Below are 20,701 nucleotides of genomic sequence, written 5' to 3'. Positions count from 1 at the left end.
AAAGATGGTAATCAGTCGGTGCAAGGTCCAGAGAATACAGCGGATGCTGAAGGACCTCCCATTCGAGCTCTTGGAGTGCAGCTTTGACGACTTGTGCAACATGGGGCCTGGCGTTGTCGTGAAGGAGTATGGTTTGACCATGTCAATGAGGTCTTTTCAGTCGAATAGCCTCATTCACGCGGAGTAGCTGGGCAATGTAGAGCTCCTTGTTGACTGTGGCATTCTTTTCGAGCATTTCCCAGTGCACCATGCCCTCCCAGTCCCACCAAACACATATCATGATCTTCTTTGGATGAAGGTCCGGCTTGACTCTCGGCTTTGGCGTATCTCCTGGAGCCACCCACTCCTTTCTTTGCTTCATATTGATGTATAGGCACCATTTCTCATTTCCCGTGACAATTCGGTACAAAAAGCGCTGTTTATGACCGCGTGTTGTTCGATGGTGGGCGAGATGCTGAGAAGCAATTTGAAGGCGACTTTCTTTGTTTTTTTCATTGAGCTTGTGAGGCACCCAGGCTCCCAATTTTTCGGTAAATCCCATTGAATGAAGGTGATTGAGAATCTTTTATGATCGCAGTTCATTTTTTCCGCCAATTCACTACTGGTTGGGTGACCGTTCTCCTTCAAAAGTGATTTGAGACATTCTTCATCGAATTCAGAAGGCCTTCCGCTGCGGGATGTGTCATCGACGTCAAAGTTGCCATTTTTGAACTTTGCAAACCATTTCCGTGCTGTAGACTCACCTATGACACCTTCTCCATACACGTCGCAAATGTCCTGGGCTGCTTCGGCAGCTTTTTGACCTCGATGAAAAGCAAAGAAGAGCAGGTGTCAAAAATGTTGATTTTTGCCTCCTGGGTATTCCATTTCTAAGCCTCAAAACTAATAAAAAATTAAATAACTCAAAAATACAATTAACATAGTTTTGTAGAGCAGAAAGAGTTTTATCGAATGAATACTTACCCTTTGCCAAACAGCAAACAAATCGTTGTAAAATAAAATATAAAAACGCTACGAACTTATTCCTCAACCCAATATTTTTATTTTTGGCATGCAGAGGCACTTATAAACATGAAGTCTTTGGTTTGATCAAAAACTGCATAACAAATAGTCATTGGTAATCTTTGCCTGCAGTTACCATAAAAAATATCAAGAACAAGGGATAATAGCACCTGTTATCTATGAAGACGCTATATGACACATTTATTTATTTATTTATTTATTTATTTATTTATTTATTTTACAGAGAGAGTCAGAGAGAGGGATAGACAGGGACAGACAGACAGGAACGGAGAGATGAGAAGCATCAATCATTAGTTTTTCATTGCACGTTGCAACACCTTAATTGTTCATTGATTGCTTTCTCATTCGTGCCTTGACTGCGGGCCTTCAGCAGACCGAGTAACCCCTTGCTCGAGCCAGCGAGCTTGGGCTCAAGCTGGTGAGCTTTTTGCTCAAACCAGATGAGTCCTCACTCAAGCTGGAGACCTCGGGGTCTCGAACCTGGGTCCTCTGCATCCCAGTCTGATGCTCTATTTACTGCACCACCGCCCGGTCAGGCGACACCTTTATTTAGAATTCAGAAGGAGGAGAAGGAGGAGGAAACACAAAACAAAATATCAACTGCCTCAAAACTGGATGTTTCTTCCTTTATGATAAGAGATAAATAACTTACTGTGTAAATTATTTTTCCCTGACTGCCTAGAAATACGAGAACAAATCTAAAAATTAATCACAGCATCTTACCGGTTCTCTTTTCTTTTTACCTTATTGATTTTATGGTCTTGCCTTCATTTTAATTTTGCCTTGAATTTAGAGTACCTCTGCCCTTTTTCGTACAGCCTCAGGATGGAAATTTAGTATTTTAAAAAAATAGATTAAGTACTCTTAGAGATGCTACAGGAGAATTTATAGAAAGATACTGAAAGTTTATAAATGAGTCCCAATGATAAGTATGTGTGTGTCTTTACAATTCCTCCTCTGAGTGCTTCCTAATATGTCAACTAGAAAGTCGTTTGACTTTAGGGAAATATAACAATTGATGTGAGCCCAGGTGTTTTACAACCCTGTGAAGCCGGAGGCTAACTTACAGAGAATTGATAAGGTGTAACGCATTGTTTTTTTCTGTTTGATAGGAAAAGAAAACCCAAAGATTACTACTAGGTTTTGTCCCATAACCAAACAAACTACTTTGGTTTCTAACATATTGCCTTCATTTCAGCATATTTTTTTGATTTAAGATCCTTCTTAAATCAGCTCATTCTACTGGTTGCTTTAATTATGAAGGACATAAAACTCTTGACACATGCTCGTTTATTTTTACGAGGACATTTTTGACAATGTGTTAAGAGTGCTTTTTCTACAGGCATCCAAAGGGATATCGAGACAAGATGTGTTCCTTGCTCTCAGTGAACTTAGAGTAAAATAAGACAGATAAGGCCCGGAAACAATGAAACAGAAAGCCAAAAAGGATGGTTAAAGGCCATCAGGGTGTCCCTGGCCGGTTGGCTCAGTGGTAGAGCGTCGGCCTGGCGTGCGGGGGACCCGGATTGGATTCCTGGCCAGGGCACACAGGAGAAGCGCCCATTTGCTTCTCCACCCCTCCCCTTCCTTCCTCTCTGTCTCTCTCTTCCCCTCTCGCAGCCAAGGCTCCATTGGAGCAAAGATGGCCCGGACGCTGGGGATGGCTCCTTGGCCTCTGCCCCAGGCGCTAGAGTGGCTCTGGTCTCGACAGAGCGACGCCCCGGAGGGGCAGAGCATCGCCCCGTGGTGGGCGGGCCGGGTGGATGCGGGAGTCTGTCTGACTGTCTCTCCCCGTTTCCAGCTTCAGAAAAATACAAAAAAAAATAAAAATAAAAATAAAAAAATAAAAAATAAAATAAAATAAAAAAGCCATCAGGGTACCGCAAACCACAAAGCACCCTGAGTGAGCCTCTCCTTCCAGACCTGCTCCTTTTGTGTTTCCCTGACTTGGTGACAGGTGCTAGGTGGGATTACAATGGATTCACGGGCTTCATTCTCTCCTGCTTCCCCTCCCCACGTCGACTCCTTCACAAGTGCTATTCATTTCAGCTCTCCAGCCCATCCTCCATTCTCCATCTTAGAGGCTAAGAGCTTCTCACCTGAGCTCTCCAACAGTGTCCTACTTAACAGAATTGCTTCTAGTTGTGCCTCTTTAAATAAAGCCAGTCCCTGGTTTACGACGGTGTGACTTACGATTCTGTATTTCACGATGGCGCAAGAGCACTATGCATTCAGCAGAAACTGTTCTTTGCGTTTTGAATGTCGCCCTGTTTCGAGGCTAGTGTTGCTGCGCAGCAGCAAGGAACCGGGGCTCCCAGTCAGCCACGGGACTCGAGGGTCGACGGCCAACACGCTGCAGCATGCTGTGCGTGCGACCAGTAGTCTGGGGGTACTGTTTTGTATTTTGACAGCCACTCCCGTCTGCCCATCCGTGTGCCCGCGTGCTTTCAGCTATGTGTGCCGGTGGTGAGTACCCACACACCACCATTGTGTTCCACTTTCCGTCCAGTACCCAATAAGAACACGAGATATTCAGCACTGTCATAAAACAGGCGTGGTGTGAGATGCTTTTGCCCGACTGCAAACTAACGTGCAGTGTTCTGAGCACGTTTAAGGTAGGCGAGGCTAAACTGGGATGTGTGGTAGGCTAGGTGTAGTCAATGCATTTTTTACTTACAGTGTTTGCAACGTACCGATGGGTTTATCGGGACGTAATTCCATCATTACGTCAGGAGCATCTGTCTATCTTGCTGGGTTTTGCCAGCTTGACTTACTGTACTGATCGTACTGGGTTCTTTTCATCTTGAAAATTCCTCCGTGGTTTCCCATGCCTACCCGAGATGAACTCTCAAACACTTATGGACCTAAACACATAACAAATGTGGAATTTAGGAGTGGGGCAAGACGCTGCAGCCAACACCAGGCTGCTGTTTTATCTAACCCCGCTGTAGAAAATAAGGTTCAGATGCCCTTCTTAGCAGGGCCGTTTACATCCCGACTAAACCTTGCCCATATAGAAGACTCAGTTTAGCCATAATCTTCTTGAGAGTTGGATGAACCATCTTTTTTTTTTTTAATTATTTTTTTTTCATTTTTCCGAAGCTGGAAACGGGGAGGCAGTCAGACAGACTCCCGCATGCGCCCGACCGGGATCCACCCGGCATGCCCACCAGGGGGCGATGCTTTGCCCCTCTGGGGCTCGCTCTGTTGCGTCCAGAGCCATTCTAGCGCCTGAGGCAGAGGCCACAGAGCCATCCCCAGCGCCCCGGGCCATCTTTGCTCCAATGGAGCCTGGGCTGCGGGAGGGGAAGAGAGAGACAGAGAGGAAGGAGAGGGGGAGGGGTGGAGAAGCAAATGGGCGCCTCTCCTGTGTGCCCTGGCCGGGAATCGAACCCGGGACTTCCGCACGCCAGGCCGATGCTCTACCGCTGAGCCAACCGGCCAGGGCCGAAACATCTTTTGGTCTCCCAAAGCATTCTGTGTGTACCTATCTCGTCATTTACCAGATACATTAAAAATCACTTGTTCTGTTCAACCCCCGTTTACACTCCCAATTAATCTGAGTTGTTTTAAGGGCAGAGACTATACCATTTTCAGCTTTCAATCTTCAGCATCTAACACGGTTCCTTGAACCAGTGGCGTCTCACTAAATTATTCTAATTGTGTTGCTTATGTATTGGACTGTGGAGGGAGCAGTCTCTTCTTGGGGTGATAAAGGAAGGATCTATAAAGGTGGAAATAGGAAGTTACTTTGAAAGTTATTTTGTTGTTGTTTCTGGGGTTTTGTCTGTTTTGTTATTTCCTTCCCTTCTTTCCAAAGAGAGTTTTGTTCCAAAAACTAAAAGCCCTTTGGAAAACATGCAAAAAAAAATGAGCTCAATTCCTGCGGGCTTCCCACATCCTCCTGGTCAAGTTCTCCATTCTCCTGTAATTCTACTATCTGACCACAAGAGGGGAGCATTTGTCCAGAAGTCCCGGAAGATGTGTCCGTGCAAGGGAAACCTGAAACCGATTTGATGGCATGTTTTGTGTCCCTTGTTTTTGTGTTTGTCTTCCACACATTTGTATAAAAGTAATAATCTAAATAGAAGCACTGTCTTGGCCACTCTTCAGCCATTTATCACCACCTCAGTTTGCAGCCTCTTCTTACTCCAGGGAGGCTGCTTTGTGTTCACACAGTCAGCAAATCTGTTTGCAAACACAAAGCCTCAGGGGTACTTAGCAACCAATTATACAATTCCCAAATATTCCAGACTCCTTTGGACGCCAGACCAAAGAGGTCAAGGCAGTTCATTAGATTCACTCCCTATTTGTCTACCTCCAAAGCAAGTCCTTCCCACCAAACAGACAAGGAATGTTATGTTATTGTGTCTCGAGTTTCTCTGTGTGAATGCACTTAAATTTTTTTTTAATGTGTTATGCTTTAAATATCTTTGCCAAACATATTATGTTTCTTAAAGGAATTTTAAAAGAAAAATAAGGATTTGTCCTTATAAAACATTTACCTCCCAAGAAGTAGAAGAATGAAAACAGCAATCATTTCTTGTTGTTTGGGCAAAACGTTGACTAGATGAGCTTTTCCCCATGAGCCTGCCATTCTCAAACACAAATAGCATTTTGTGTCTCTCTAAATGACAAAGGAGCCTGGCTGCTTCTTGCTCGAGTTCCTCCCAGTTCTATAGGTTATGGTGTGGGAAAGCCCAGTTCCAAGTAAGCCAGGTGCTTCCATTTTAATTACTGCCAGAAGTAAGGCAGGCACCCAGTTATGTTGGTTTTTCTTTCTTCGACCTATTTTTCTTTCTACTCTGTCATTAGAGGCAATATGTGTATACAAGAAAGACAGTCCAGGTCCCAGTCCTGTCTCTGCCACTAGATATGTGTCATTAAGTGAGTGACCGAACCATTTGAAACCTCCCTTTCTTTTTTTGTACAATGGGACAATGAATTTGTTGCCCTTGTTGGGCTGTTGTAAGAAGTAAATGAGATCCAAACAAGATTAGTACAAAACGTTATAAATCACACTTTTAAGTCATAAATCACATTTTTATTATGTTTTGGGTTCATTTATTAGTATTAAAGGGTATGATGTAAAGGGTTAATATAAGAACGTAAAGTATGAAAGAACATTTGTACGCTTCTCACCCTAGACCAGGGGTCCCCAAACTACTGCCCGCGGGCCACATGTGGCTCCCTGAGGCCATGTATCCGGCCCCCGCCGCACTTCCGGAAGGGGCACCTCTTTCATTGGTGGTCAGTGAGAGGAGCATAGTCCCCATTGAAATACTGATCAGTTGGTTGATTTAAATTTACTTGTTCTTTATTTTAAATATTGTATTTGTTCCCATTTTGTATTTTACTTTAAAATAAGATCTGTGCAGTGTGCATAGGGATTTGTTCATAGTTTTTTTTATAGTCTGGCCCTCCAATGGTCTGAGGGACAGTGAACTGGCCCCCTGTGTAAAAAGTTTGGGGACCCCTGCCCTAGACACACCTGCTTTCACAATCCTTCCTGTCTCCTACACTCTGACAAAGCCGAGCAAAACGTATGCAGCCAAACTGTTGTAATGCTAAGTGAATAAGCAGTGATTTATGTAAAGCACCGAGTAAAAGTCTCCTTGCTCGGGCTAAGGTTGAGAGGTGGTGGAGGAGGAGCAAAAGAGAGGCAGTGTACCCCCTCTGGTAAAACTGAGGGAAAGCCTGAGCAATAATTACTGCAGTACCCGTTTTCACCGCAGGGGGGGCACTATAAGGAATTGTGATCCGTTACCTTTGACTAAGACCAGCGATGTTCAGCCTTTTCATCTCAGCGCACACATAAACTGATTACTAAAATTCTGCTGCATGCCAAAAAATATATTTTTTGCAGATCTGACAAAATATAGGTATAACTTTGATTCATTCACATTGGACGCTATTCTCGTGTTGGCTGTTGTCATTTTTATTTGACAATCTAAGGGGAAAAGGGTCGGTGCAAATAGTCAGGTATGGAATATTTTTAAAATTCTTGTGGCACTCCAGATGAAAATCGCCAACTCAGACATTACCGACCACTTTTTACTTGAGCGTTAACTATTTAATATTTAGTTTGTGTACTCCACCTGAGTCATTTTTTAAGACCTAGATGAGACCTTAAACATTTGTTTATTCATTCGTTTATGCCTACATTTTTTGCAATATATTTATTGAACGGCTACCACGTGGCACATGTGCCTGTGTATGAATGAGAATTACTTGCATAAGTGACTTGCTGCACTATTGTGATTTATAAGATATTCAATCTTCGGCCACAGTTTCTGGCTTACAGCTCCCAAAACCCTTGGGAGTGTTGCAACTGATAAAGGTATGTTCTCTTACCTCAAGGAGGTGACATTTGGACCCCACCCAAAGGTAGGTCAGGGCCAGTTACCAGGAGAACCAACTGTGTGATTACAGGTTTGGAACTTTTAGTCCGACTCCCATCCCTGTTCTAGGGAAGGGGCGAGGGGCTGGAGACAGTTCAACTACCAGTGGCCAGTGATTTAGTCAGTCACTAGGCGGACAGCATCCTGCATCTTTCTGTGTAAATAGACGGGGGAAGGCGAAAGGTTGAGGCTACTTTTATGGAAATAGAGTTCTATAAGAGAGCCTATTTTTAAATAAATATAAATAATTTCATTCTACTTGAATTTAACAAAAGAACCTTATACAGAGGAGAGGGAAGTAGGGGGTCTGGGGGAGGTAAGGCACAGCATAGGGAATATGGTCAACAATGTTGTAAGAACTATGTAGGGTGCCAGGTGGTGCTGGAAATATGGGGGAATCACTTTGTAAAGTATATGAGTGTCTAACCGCTGTGCCATACACCTGAAAACAATCCAAAATAATATTGAAGGTAAATTGTCATTGAAAAAAACTTTTTAAATAAAAAAGGGCCTTATGCTAAACTGTAAGAATTGGTATACTTCAAATAAGTTTGCTGTTACACACACACACACACACTCTCTCTCTCTCACAGTGGAGTATCAGACTTCTTAAATGACCAGACCAGAGCCTATGGAACCATTTCGTGGCCCTAAAATTAAAGTCCTTAAAATTATAAGTCGAGCCCATCTATTTCCTGTTCTCAAAGATCAGAAAGAAAGCATGGAGCGAGCCAGCCCACTAGGATTTCAGAAAAGAAAGTAAAAAAAAACCCACCAAGCCTTAACCCTTCAAAACAGTTTAGAACCTTGGTGGGAAACTGTGCTTTCTGTATCTGACTCTCTGCTTGTGTCAGAGCTCAAGTTTTTGGCCATGCTGTCTTAACTGTAGTACAATGTTAATGAAAAATAACAAAAACAATGATATTTGTCATTGAGTTTGCTTTGTTGAATATTGGGATGAAATAAGAAAATCATCTTGCATATGTAGCAAACATTATCATTTTAAAAGCGATACACAGTTTTTACATCCTTTGAATGTTATAGCAGCTCTGCTAAAGGTCCAGGCTGATATTTTATCCCCATTTTACAAGTGTCAACATGAAGGCTTAGAGAAAGGAAGCAACTTGCCTACAGGCATAAGGAGAAAGTGGGAAGGCTATAGAGTTTTGCATATTCCTGGATTTTTGCCCTTTTCTATCACATGTTAATAACTAAGAGGGACCCTGGGACCCTTAAAATACCCAAATACTAAAAAGTAATTTAATACAGCTTGTAATACACTTAGGAAATTAAAGCATAAAAGTAAGGAAGATTTCTTCTTTCTTCCTTACTACCCCTAAAGAAAACATTTCAAACCTACTAAGTGGTTAGTACAATTTCTTAAAAATTATTTTAGCAAATCGTCTCATCTTACAAGGGAATGGAATACAGGACAGGCAAGTCTGTGTACTGGATAGGGAAAGTAACAATAATAGTATTTTTATATGTTATGGCACTGTGCTCAGTGTTTATTTGTGTTACCTAATGCTTATAACAATCCACTGAGGTAGACACAATTATTGTGCCAGTTTTGCAAAGGAAGGAAGTGAAGTTTGTAGAGATCAAACAGGAATAACAGAGGATGTGGGATGTGAGCCCATGTTTGTCTGATGCAAAGTCCTGCATTTTCATCAAAGTGAGGCTGTGTTGCACAGGCAGTCCCTGGGTTACAAATGAGCTGGTCTGTAGGTTTGTTCTTAAGTTGAATTTGTATGTAAGTTGAAACAGGTATATTTACCTATTAAATGCAACTTAGACAGATATTTGTCTTAACAGCATTTTTTTTTAACTTTCTGTGTTTATAAATTCTTAAACATTTTTTTTCTTATTTTTATTAATTTTAATGCAGTGACATTGATAAATCAGGGTACACATGTTCCGAGAAAACATCTCCAGATTATTTTGACATTTGATTGTTTTGCATACCCCTCACCCAAAGTCAAATTTCTTCCATCACCTTCTATCTGGTTTTCTTTGTGTCCCTCCCCTCGCCCCACCCCCTCTCTCTCCTTCCTTGCCCCCTCCCCCCCACCCCTCACCCCCATTACCATCACATTCTTGTCCATGTCTCTAAGTCTCATTTTTATGTCCCATCTATGTATGGATTCATATAGTTATTACTTTTTTCTGATTTACTTATTTCACTCTGTATAATGTTTTCAAGGTCCATCCATGTTATTGTAAATGATCCCATATCATGATTTCTTATGGCTGAGTAGTATTCCATAGTATATATGTATCAAAGCTTTTTAATCCACTCATCCTCTGAGGGACACTTGGGCTGTTTCCAGATCTTCGCTATTGTGAACAATGCTGCCATAAACATGGGGGTGCATTTCTTCTTTTCAAACAGTGCTATGATGTTCTTGGGGTATATTCCTAACAGTGGGAGAGCTGGGTCAAAAGGCAGTTCGATTTTAATTTTTTGAGGAATCTCCATATTGTTTTCCACAGAGGCTGCACCAGTCTGCATTCCCACCAGCAGTGCAGGAGGGTTCCCTTTTCTCCACATCCTCACCAGCACTTATTCTATATTGTTTTGTTGATGAGCGCCATTCTGACTGCTGTGAGGTGATATCTCATTGAGGTTTTAATTTGCATTTCTCTAATGATTAGTGATGTTGAGCATTTTTTCATATGCCTATTGGCCATCTGTATGTCCTCTTTGGAGAAGTGTCTATTCATTTCTTTTTCCCATTTTTTGATTGGATTGTTTGTCTCCCTGGTATTAAGTTTTACAAGTTCTTTATAAATTTTGGTTATTAACCCCTTATCAGACATATTGTCGAATATGTTCTCCCATTGTGTAGTTTGTCTTTTTATTCTGTTCTTATTGTCTTTAGCTGTACAAAAGCTTCTTAGTTTGATATAGTCCCATTTGTTTACCCTGTCTTTTATTTCACTTGCCCGTGGAGATAAATCAGCAAATATATTGCTGTGAGAGATGTTGGAGAGCTTACTGCCTATGTTTTCTTCTAAGATGCTTATGGTTTCACGGCTTACATTTAAGCCTTTTATCCATTTTGAGTTTATTTTTGTGAATGGTGTAAGTTGATAATGGTCTAGTTTCATTTATTTATTTATTTTTATTTTTTTTGCAGGTAGATGTCCAATTTTCCCAACACCATTAATTAAAGAGGCTGTCTTCATTGTATGCTCTTACCTCCTTTGTCAAATATCAGTTGTCCATAGAACTGTGGGTTTATTTCTGGGTTCTCTGCTCTGTTCCATTGATCTATATGCCTGTTCTTATGCCAGTACCAGGCTGTTTTGAGTACAATGGCCTTGTAGTATAACTTGATACCAGGAAGTGTGATACCTCCCACTTTATTCTTCTTTTTTAAGATTGTTGAGACTATTCGTGTTCTTTTTTGGTTCCATATAAATTTTTGGAATATGTGATCTATATCTTTAAAGTATGTCATTGGTATTTAAATTGGTATTGCATTGAATTTATAAATTGTTTTGGGTAATATAGACATTTTAATGATGTTTATTCTTCCTAACTATGAGCACAGTATATGCTTCCACTTGTTTGTATCTTCCTTGATTTCTTTTATCAATGTTTTATAATTTTCCGAGTACAAGTCTTTAGTCTTCTTGGTTAAATTTACTCCTAGGTACTTTATTTTTTTGGTTACAATAGTGAAGGGGATTGTTTTCTTAATTTCTCTTTTTGACTGTTCATTGCTGGTGTATAAAAATGCCTCTGATTTCTGAGTATTAATTTTATATCCTGCCACTTTACTGAATTCGTTTATCAGGTCCAGTAGTTTTTTGACTGAGACTTTAGGGTTTTCTATATACAATATTATATCATCTGCAAATAATGATAGTTTTACTTCTTCTTTCCAACTTGAATGCCTTTTATTTCTTTTTGTCTGATTGCTGTGGCTAGAACTTCCAGGATTATGTTGAATAAGAGTGGTGAAAGGGGGCACCCCTGCCTTGTTCCTGATCTTAAGGGGATTGCTTTTAATTTTTGCCCATTGAGTGTGATGTTGGCTGTGGGTTTGTCATAGATGGCCTTTATCATGTTGAGATATGTTCCCTGTATTCCCACTTTGTTGAGAGTTTTGATCATGAATAGGTGCTGGATTTTATCAAATGCTTTTTCTGCCTCTATTGAAATTATCACATGATTTTTCTCCTTCCTTTTGTTTATGTGATGAATAACATTGATAGATTTGCAAATATTGTACCAGCCTTGCCTCCCCAGAATAAATCCCACTTGATCATGGTGTATGATTTTTTCCATATATTGTTAGATCCGGTTTGCTAATATTTTGTTGAGGATTTTAGCATCTAACTTCATCAGGGATATTGGCCTATAATTTTCTTTCTTTGTGTTGTCTTTGCCTGGTTTTGGAATCAGAATTATGCTCACCTCATAAAAGGAGCTTGGAAGTCTTCTTTCCTCTTGAATTTTTTGAAATAGCTTTAGAAGGATAGGAGTTAGTTTTTCTTTGAATATTTGATAGAATTCACTTGTGAAGCCATCAAACCCAGGACTTTTCTTTGTTGGGAGTTTTTTGATAACTGTTTCAATCTCATTTGTTGTAATCGGTCTGTTTAGGTTTTCTGATTCTTCCAGATTGATTTTTGAAAGATTGTATGTTTCAAGGAATTTGTCCATTTCATCTAGGTTGTCTAGTTTTTTGGCATACAGTTCTTCATAGTATTTTCTTACAATATTTTGTATTTCTGTTGTGTCAGTTGTTATTTCTCCACTCTCATTTCTAATTTTATTTATTTGTGTCCTCTCTCTTTTTTTCTTGATGAGTCTAATTAAAGGTTCATTGATCTTGTTTACCTTTTCAAAGAATCAGCTCCTAGTTTCATTGATCCTCTGTATTGTTTCTTTAGCCTCTATGTCATTTATTTCTCCTCTGATCTTTATTATTTCCTTCCTTCTACTACATTCGGGCTTTACTTGCTGTTCTTTTTCTGGTTCTTTTAGATGCAGGGTTGAGTTGTTTATTTTAGCTTTTTCTAGCTTCTTAAAGTGTGTCTGTAGTGCTATGAACTTCCTCTCAGGACTGCTTTTGCTGTGTCCCATAAATTTTGAGTTATTGTATGCTCATTATCATTCGTTTCTAGGATTTTTTTTATTTCTTCTTTGATCTTATTCTTAATCCATTTGTTACTTAACAACCTGCTATTTAGTGTCCATGTGTTTGAGAATTTTTGAGTTTTTCTACTGTGGTTGATTTCTAGTTTCATGCCATTGTGATCAGAGAAAGTGCTTGATATGATTTCAGTCTTCTTAAATTTGTTGAGACCACTTTTGTGCCCTAACATGTGGTCTATCCTAGAGAATGTTCCATGAGCACTTGAAAATAATGTATATTCTGCTGCTTTACGGTGAAAGGTTCTGAAGATATCTACTAAATCAAGTTGATCTAGTGTGTCCTTTAAGTCTGCTATTTCTTTGTTAATTTTCTTTCTTGAGGATCTATCTAGTGATGTTAGTGGGGTATTGAAATCCCCTACTATTATAGTATTGCTGTTGATCTTGCCCTTTATATCCATCAAAGTCTGCCTTATATATTTGGGTGTTCCTATGTTAGGTGCATAGATATTTATAATAGTTATATCTTTCTGTTGGATTGCTCCCTTTATCATTATGTAGTGGCCTTCTTTATCTCTTACTGTATCCTTTGTTTCAAAGTCCATTTTGCCTGATATAAGTATACTACCCCAACTTTTTTTTCATTTCCATTTGCATGAAATGTTTTTTTTCCATCCTTTTACCTTCAGTCTATGTGCATCTTTTGTTTTAAGGTGTGTCTCTTGTAGACAGCATATGTACGAGTCCTGTTTTCTTATCCATGCAGCTACCCTATGTCTTTTGAATGGGTCATTTAATCCATTTACATTTAAGGTTATTATTGATATGTAGTTGTTTATTGCCATTTTATTCTTTAAAGCTGTATTCTTTTGCTATATTCTTTTTCCACTTTGATCTGTTTACAGCAGGCCCCTTAACATTTCCTGCAGCATTGGTTTGGTTGTAATGAATTCCTTGAGTTGTTTTTTGTCTGGGAAGCTTTTTATTTCTCCTTCAATTTTAAATGATAGCCTTGCTGGATAAAGTAGTCTTGGTTGTAGGTTCTTGTTCTGCATTACTTTGAATATTTCTTGCCATTCCCTTCTGGCTTCAAGTGTTTCTGTTGAGAAGTCTGATGTCATCCTTATAGGGGCTCCTTTGTAGGTGATAGCCTTTTATTCTCTTGCAGCTTTTAATATTTTCTCTTTATCACTTAGCTTTGGTATTTTAATTATGATGTGTCTTGGTGTAGGTTTCTTTGGGTTTCTCTTTAATGGAGTTCTCTGTGCTTCTTGAACTTCTGAGAGTTTCTCCTGCATTAATTTAGGGAAGTTTTCAGTTATGATATGATTGAACAAAGTCTCTATCCCTTGTTCTTTCTCTTCTTCTTCAGGAACCCCTATGATGCGGATGTTATTTCTCTTTATGTTGTCATAGAACTCTCTAAGAGTTTCCTCAGACTTTTTGAGTCTCTTCTCTGCTTTCATGCTTTCATTTCACTTGTTCTCCAACTCACTGATTTGATCCTCAGCTCCATCCATCTGTTTTTAATACCTTCCATTGTGGTCATTTCTGATATTGTATTTGTCATCTTGGACTGATTCTCTTTTAATATTTCAATATCCTTTTTATACTTGCTATTTCTTTATTTAGGTGTTTGTAATGACCATCCATTGTTGTTCTAAGATCCCTAAGCATCCTTACAATCATTATTTTGAACTCCACATCCGGATGTTTGGTTATTTCCATATCACTCAGTTCATTTCCTGGAGGTTTCTCTTGGGGTTTCATTTGGATTGCACTTCTCTGTCTTCTCATTATGTCTGTGTGTTTGGGTGTTTTGTTTGTAGAGCTGGTTGAGTCTAGGCTTGGTGTTGTCTGCCTTCAATTTTCAATTGTGTTATTTCTAGGTCTTCTTGGGTTGGCATCAGCTATTATTTGTAATCCACTTTTGGATTTGGGCTGCTTTGAAGTCTTGATTTGTTTATTTTCTTAACAGGTGATAAGTCTTGTTTACTGATCTCAGCAGGGGGCTTATTTGAAACTGTATCCAGGAATGCAGTGGCTGTAACCTGAGACTCTGAAGACCTCTTCTGCTAGTTACTCTCTCTGGGGGCAGGGTGTTTTCCCAGATTCAGTAGGGGGAGGTGTATGTCAGATTTTCATGGAGACCTGAGTTACTGCCCCTCCTCCCCACTTCTTGTTTTCAGCTGTGTCTTGTTATGCCTATTGGAGCTGGAGAGATGTCTAGAGATCTGTGACCCAGAAGCACTTTGTCTTTTGTTTTATGGAAGGATCAACCCCTCCCCCAGCTATGGTCATCTCCAGCACTGGATGAGTCAGCTTCACAAGTCATCCCCTATATTCCTCTGCCCCTCACCATCTATCTTTCTCTCTCCCCTTTATTTTTGAAAGACAAGCTGGCCCTTTCAACACACCTCATTCCCTGGTCAACAGGAAGTGGCTATGAGCAGTATTTTCTGCTCTTTTCCTTGGATTGAGAGCCCTTTTGGGCTCTCAGCCTCACCCCCCTCATTCCTGTAAGCAGGGGAGATTCAGGCACTCCCTACCAGGTTTGTTGTAGCTTCTTCTTTGCTCCTTGGTTTTTGAGAGCTGTTCTTGTAGTCCAGAGTTGATTTTTCATGCTGATTGTTCATAAATTAGTTTGTAATCCAGTTCGGTGGTGTGAGCTGGGAGTCTGTGTGTCTGCCTACTCCACTGCCATCTTCTGTATCCCCCTCTTAAACATATTTGAATAAAGCCTTAAACAATCTTGGATGATACAGAAGATGATGGACTTATTGGAGAGGATGGGACTGGTGTAGAGAGTCAGCATCTGATTCTGCTGCTGGAGTCAGTTTCTTAAAGTCAGCATTGAGGGAGGTTTGTACAGAGCTTTCCTTTCTCTCATCATAAATGTCACTGTCACAGCTCAGGCCTTTGTTAACTGTACGGTAAACATTGGAAAACTTCTCTGTATCAGAATCTTGCTCCTCTAACTTTGCCTTTCCTGCTTCAATGAGATGAAAAGCATCAGCTAACCCTTTTGGAAAAATCTGTTTTAGTTCTGGAGTTTCTAGGTCCCTGTTTTCTTCCCTAAATGCTGTCATTTGCTGCTGTAGTTCCATAAGGTCTTCATTGGTTATTTCTTCACCATGGGAGTTGAGTAACTCTATGATATCATTTTCACTGATGTCCACCATAATTGATTATCAAAATCCCTTGGTGCTACATTCATAAGTGTGAGTTATATGTAAGTGAATGTTTGTAACTTGGGGACCTATAGAATATACAGTAGGTATAGAATATAAAACAGAGGGAGGACAAACAAAATGCTAAACTAATTAAATATATAACTGAAAAGAAGAAAAGTTGACCTATAGAATTATGATGTAGTCTCTGCTTCTTTTTTTTATTCCCCTTCTCCTCTCTAGTTACCCAAAGCCATAGGACTGTGTTTCCTTTTGTCCATATAGGCATAAAGGTGTTCTCTACAAAGTGTCTAGAACTCATTTACAATACAGGCCAAGTGACTCTTCCCGGATTTAAAAGTCGTTGCCCCTGAAGCTTTTTTAGATCAAGTATTAGTTAATCCTCTGGAAGCTTAAATTGCTTAGGTTTTAGGAAGTAGAGATTTGGGATAGACTTTTCAGATTTACAAGTCTGAAGAATACAGCATAACAGTTCGTTGACTTTTGATGTAAGTGCTACAGCAATTGAATGGAAATAGTCTTTTTGACAACTGGATAGCTACATGGATAAGAATGAATTTGAACCCCTACCTCACAATGTATACAAAAATTAACTCAAAGTGAATCATAGACCTCAATAAGAGCTAAAACTATAGAAGTCTTAGAAGAAAGGTGTAAGTCTTCATGCTCTTGGATTAAGCAATAGCAATACTTACTTAGATACGGCACCAAGAGTGCAAGCAACAGAAGAAAAACTAGTCAAACTGGACATGATCAAAATTAAAATCATTTGTGCTTCAAAAGGCACTCTCAAGAAAGTGAAGAGACAACCCACAGAATAAGAAGAATATTCAGAAAATCATACATCTGATAAGGGACATGTATCTAAAACATATAAAGAAATTTTCAAACTCAATAGTAATAAAAAAAATAATTTTTTAAAAAATAGTGAAAAGCAAATAATCCAATTAAAAAGTGGGAAAAGTTCACTAAAAGAAGATATACAAATGGCCAGTTAGGACATAAAAAGATGCTCACCATCATTAGACACCAGGGAGATGCAAATCACAGTGAGATATCACTTCACACCCAGTAGTAGTATGACTCTAATAAAAAAGAAAGATAATAACTGTTGGCAAGGATATTGAGGAATCTGAACCCTTAGATACCTGGTGGAAATGTAAGTTGAGACAGCTATTTTGAAAGCCAGTCTTTAGTTCCTCAAATAGTTAAACATACAGTTACCATGTGACCTAGCAAATCTACCCATTGGTATAAACCTAAGAGATAACATGATAACACATTCACACTAAAACTTGTATATGAATATTCATTGCAGCATTATTAAGAAGAGCCAAAAAAGTAGAAGAACCCAAATATCTATCAACTGATGAGTGGATAAATAAAATGTTCATACATGAAAGTATTATTTGGCAATAATGAAGTAATAATACCTGCTACAATATGGATGGCCCTTGAAAGCATTGTGCTAAGTGAAAGAAGGCCATCACAGAGTACTATATATTGTATAATTCCATTTATATAAGAAAGTCCAGAATAAGCAGACCTATAGGGGTGGTCAATAGGTCAGTGGTTGCCTAAGGCTGGGGGGATGTAGAAGGTCAGAGGTCTTTGGGGGGGTAATAAAAATATTCTAAAATTGTTTTGATGATATATGCAGTATCTGTGAATAAACTAAGAGCCATTGAACTGTACACTTTAAAAGTGTGAGTTACAGGCCCTGGCCAGGTGGCTCAGTGAATAAAGTATTGACCTAATACGGCCAAGTTATTTGTAGTTTCCAAAACTGAAATAATCAAAAAGTCCTTTCAAGAGGGAAATTTGCTTAAACAACTATGCTACAACCATACTGTAGACTCTTCCTCAGCAGTAAAAAGTAGTGGATTATTCATAGATGCACCTTGAGTGGATCCCAAGGGTGTTATGCTAAGTGAAAAAAGTCAATCTCAAAAGGTCACCTACTATATGATTCCATTTTTAACCCTCTCAAAATGTCACAATTATAGAGATGGACAACAAATTGGTGGTTCCCGGGGGTTAGGGATGGCTGCAGAAAGGGGGGTGGGTGTGGTTATAAAGGGTAGCAAGAAGATCTTTGTGGTGGTAGAATAAACTGTATCTTGAGTCAGGGAGTGGTCACTCCAACCTCTACACGCAGCAAAGTGATGGAGAACTATACGTGCCTTGTGGGAATATCAATTTCCTGGTTTTGCTATTGTGCTAGAGTTAGATAAGATGTTGTCATTAGAAAAACTGGGTGAAGTGTACAGAGGAACCTCTCTATAGTATAGGAAACTTTGCAGCTTCCTGTGGATCTATAATTATCCCAAAGTCAGAGCTTAAATACAGTGTGTCCGTAAAGTCATGGTGCACTTTTGACCGGTCACAGGGAAACAACAAAAGATGATAGAAATGTGAAATCTGCACCAAATAAAAGGAAAAACTCTCCCAGTTTTATACCTATTCAGTGCAGTTTGATGTGGGCTCATGCACAGACCTTTTTTTTTTTTTTTTTTTTGTATTTTTCTGAAGCTGGAAACGGGGAGGTAGTCAGACAGACTCCCGCATGCGCCCGACCAGGATCCACCCAGCACGCCCACCAGGGACGACGCTCTGCCCACCAGGGGGCGATGCTCTGCCCCTCCGGGGCGTCGCTCTGTCGCGACCAGAGCCACTCTAGCGCCTGGGGCAGAGGCCAAGGAGCCATCCCCAGCGCCCAGGCCATCTTTTGCTCCAATGGAGCCTCGGCTGCTGGAAGAGAAGAGAGAGACAGAGAGGAAGGAGAGGGAGAGGGGTGGAGAAGCAGATGGGCGCCTCTCTTATGTGCCTTGGCCGGGAATCAAACCCGGGACTTCCGCATGCCAGGCTGACGCTCTACCACTGAGCCAACCAGCCAGGGCCACACACAGACTTTTTAGGGCTCCTTAGGTAGCTATCTCGTATAGCCTCTACAGACTCGTCACTGACTGATGGCCTACCAGAACGGGGTTTCTCCACCAAACTGCCGGTTTCCTTCAACTGCTTATCCCACCGAGTAATGTTATTCCTATGTGGTGGCGCTTTGTTATAAACGCGCCGATATTCACGTTGCACTTTGGTCATGGATTCAAATTTAGCAAGCCACAGAATACACTGAACTTTCCTCAGTACCATCCACATCTCGACTGGCATGGCCGTGGGCTGCTCCACTATATACACAGTGTTACGTCATCATCTGCACATGCGCACATGCTGCCACATCATCCTACAGAAACTGGGAGGGTTTTCCTTTTATTTGGTGCAGATTTCACATTTCTATCATCTTTTGTTGCTCTCCTGTGACCAGTCTAAAGTGCACTGTGACTTTACGGACACACTGTATATCTATGTATGCATTTATTTATAGGTGTGTTTATATATGGCAATATATGCATAAACATATTGCTGTAAATATACATATTTATATAGGACAATGTAGCTAGTGGACACTAAATAACTATTAATTAAGCTGTTTGTTTAGAGCATACTTATAAATGTCCAAGAAATTCAAGAAAATTAATTTTTTTAAGTGAGAGGAGGGGAGATAAAGACTAATTCCCACATTTTCCCTGACCAAATCCACCTGGCAACCCTATCTAGGGCCAATGCTCAAACACCAAGCTATTTTTAGCACCTGAGGCTGATGCACTCCAGTAGAGCTATTCTCAGCACCCCAGGGGCCACACTTGAACCAACTGAGCCACTGGCTGCAGGAGGGGAAGAAGGAGAGAAAGGAGAGATGGAGGGGAGTGAAGAAGCAGATGGTTGCTTCTCCTGTGTGCCCTGGGAGTCGAACCCAGGATGTCTATACACCACGCGGACACTCTATCCACTGAGCAACCAACCAGGGCCTCAAGAAAATTAAATAAAATTAAATAAACGGCTCCTCATTGCCTCTCAGACTATAATGCCCCAGATAAAAACCAATAAAATGAGTCATCTGCTGGAGAAATTATAATACCTTAGGTGTCTTGTCTGCATTGCAAATATGTTCAAATAAATGATAAATAAACATGACACTCCCTAACTTTCACTAGCTTCTAAATATTCATTACAATAGCGGGCTTTTGTTTCTAAAGATTTCAAAATCATGGCTTTGACCCCCAGTCCGAGGGAAATGCTGGAGCTATGACTTCATTGCTTTCCACGGCAATTTTCTCCCTGTTGGGTTTTTGCTCGTGTGAAATCCTCTCCTCTTTTCCTCCACTGGGCAGCTGGTTCCCAGCCTTGGAGTCAATTCAAGCCCTGTGGTTCAGAACATGCCAGCTGCTGCCAGAGGAATCCTAATCTTTCAGTTCCTGGACCATTGGGAGAAAGGGGTTTTGGCCAAGGTAATCAGAGACTGACTGACTCCTTTTCAACACAAACCAGACAGCCAGGGTGGAGGGCTTCCCCCTGGGAGCCTGGCTCAGCTTCCCATGCACACAAACTCCTTCACCAGGTCTCAGCGGCATGAGCCTCATCCCTTGTTGGTCATGTCCCTCCCCACAGGGGTGAGACAGCTCTGTGAACCCGGCGGCTGGACACAAACCAGTATTCCATCTCTAAGGCTGTCTGGGCTCAAAAGGCTAGGAGGGGCTCAACGAGGAAGCCTTGAGCACAGGGGAACTCGCCTCTAATTAGCTTTTCATCTCTGGTTATCGTCCTTCAAGACTTCCACCCAACTCGGAACCAGCCATCCAAATTCCCACTTCACTTCACATTGTATACGTATGTCCTCATCTCCTACAGAGTCTCATATAACTCACATCACTGTCCAATTACTATTGTTAGCATTCCTACTGACAGTCACCATTTCTCAAAAAATCACTATGTTCCAGGTCTTTATATAGAGTGTTTACTTTGTTCATGACAACAACCATAAAAGTTAGGCACAATTATTTTCTCGATTTTCCAAACAAACTAGAAACAACATCAGCAACAACAGAGGGCTGTGTATTTCCAAAGTCCTTGCCTTT

Source organism: Saccopteryx bilineata, chromosome 4 (assembly GCF_036850765.1).
Source record: "Saccopteryx bilineata isolate mSacBil1 chromosome 4, mSacBil1_pri_phased_curated, whole genome shotgun sequence".
Taxonomy (NCBI): Eukaryota; Metazoa; Chordata; class Mammalia; order Chiroptera; family Emballonuridae; genus Saccopteryx; species Saccopteryx bilineata.
The sequence above is the reverse complement of the archived record's forward strand: the minus strand, read 5'-3'. Positions refer to the sequence as shown.